We start from the raw sequence: 1,892 nt of genomic DNA, 5'->3' as shown, positions 1-1,892 counted from the left end.
GAAAAATATCAATTTAAAAAATCCTGCTGGCACAACGTTTCTCCTTTTAAATGCTTTTGTTATGATGAGAGAGAGAGAGAGAGAGAGAGAGAGAGAGTCTATAAAGGTCTCATTACTTCTCACAGTCCTGACTGACTCGGGTTTTGAAAGTTCTTCCTACACTAATTATGAGGGTTCTGCCTATTTTCCCTGAAAACTTTTTGTTCAATTATTTTTATAGAAACAGCACTGAATGCTAAACTTGTTTTTATTTTGTAGGCAGGCAGGAGGTATCCTCAGAAGTTCTTGCAATCAGCATTGCCTTTTAAACATCAGATGACTGCTGCCTTTGCTGTGACCTCTACGTAATATGGATTACAGGGTAATTTATGGTAAGTGGAGATTTCTACTAAATATTTCATAGTTGCAAAGCTTAATAAAGGAGCCAAGTGCAAATGCATGACATGGAACTAACTACCTGGAAAGCAAGTTTAAAAAAAGCTGAAAACAAGTGCAAATCAAGACTGATGTACACATTATTCTATATGCTCATATTCTTCTTCTTTTTTTTAATAGGAATGTTCTTGTAGGGAACTCAAAGAACTTGCCAATACTGTCCCATTTTCAACACTCATTTGGAGTCTGGAATATGCTAGTTTGCTAGAGAACAATTGTCCCTATGTTAGGAATCAAGGATGATATATAACTGTAAAATTTCCATGTAATAGTGGGAGAGAAGCTTTGTGCTCCACTCCGCGCAGGAGAAAAGAGAGCATAACTCAGAAATGAGCAGAAACAGACCTAGGACATAGCTTTCTGTGAGCACAAAGAAAGGCATGTGAGGCTAGCTGTAGCGCAGAATGGTGGTTCGTCCACTAAGCTGTGAAGTTTTGGGGGCAGCTAACCTTTTATTACGCCAGTACAAAAGCCCCACTCCATACTGTTGCTTGTGTGGCTTGCCAAAAAGCCACATTTTGGGTACAGTTCCCAGCTTTCCATTCCCAAGTGGTGGAACTGAGTTTCACCGCTTGCGGTCCTGGCCCATAAAGACATCCCACACCACACTCTCCAGGTTTGCATCTGTAGGACAGACGCTAAACGTCTCACACAGAACCCCAGGACTTACTGGTGGCTGGGTCACAGGGTGAGGGGAGTGAGTGTGCCCAAATAATCACGCCGAAGACCACCTTAACCTGGCACAGTCTCACTGCGTTATGAACGATTCTGCTGTTAGTTGACATTTAAATGGACACTAATGAAAGGATACTGACCAGTGGTGCTGATCCTCACTGGAACCTGGAGCCCATTACTTTTGAGACCAGCTGTGGCCACCCGCTAAAGAGGTGACCTTGACTATGGCAAACTAAGTTAAATCCAAAAAAATCACAACAAAACAGGCCCAGGATGGAGCACAGGTCTTATCTTTTCTAGCTCTGCTCCAGCCTCACAATCTTCTTTAGTGTCCACTACTGGCAAGATACAGCTGTGCCTGTAGAGTGTGGCTTGCAGATTGCAGCCCCAGCCTCAGAAATCTGAGTATGGAAAGGTGGGGTTGCAGAAGAAAGATGATAGCTTGATTGCTAGCAGCACAGTAAGACAGACATATACTTTTGCTGTTTTCAACCAGTAGGAGGTTTGTTGATTGTTACAGAAGTCAATCAAAACAGCTCTCAGACTAACTTGAAATGGAGTAAATGTAGTTTTGTGAAAACTAGGTTCCTTATTGTTTCTTCTAACTTTTAGGATGTACTGAAAATTAACCTCCTAGTACTATTCAGGGGAAGGGTGTGAAGACACTGGTGCAGGTGAGTGTACTTGTTTGTGCAAGTGTTTGTATTTTCAGATGTTCTCAGAGAAAGAGAGAGAGAGAGAGAGAGAGAGAGAGAGAGAGAGAGAGAGAGAGAGAGAGAGGG

At 42.3% G+C, this 1,892-nt stretch overlaps 1 long non-coding RNA gene across 1 annotated transcript in view; it reads left to right on the top strand.

Moving 5' to 3' along the window:
- Positions 1 to 264: 264 nt before the first annotated feature.
- The window catches only part of LOC104854167, a 41,457-nt gene continuing 39,829 nt past the window's right edge, over positions 265 to 1,892 (top strand). The window contains exons 1-2 of the long non-coding RNA XR_778006.1: positions 265 to 371; positions 1,723 to 1,784. This is a non-coding gene — a long non-coding RNA (uncharacterized LOC104854167). The remainder of the gene's footprint in view (positions 372 to 1,722; positions 1,785 to 1,892) is intronic.

Source organism: Fukomys damarensis, unplaced genomic scaffold (assembly GCF_012274545.1).
Source record: "Fukomys damarensis isolate Sample0158 unplaced genomic scaffold, DMR_v1.0_HiC HiC_scaffold_27, whole genome shotgun sequence".
In the NCBI taxonomy this organism is placed as follows: domain Eukaryota; kingdom Metazoa; phylum Chordata; class Mammalia; order Rodentia; family Bathyergidae; genus Fukomys; species Fukomys damarensis.
Note: the sequence above shows the minus strand (reverse complement) of the source record. Positions and strands in the feature narration are given on the sequence as shown.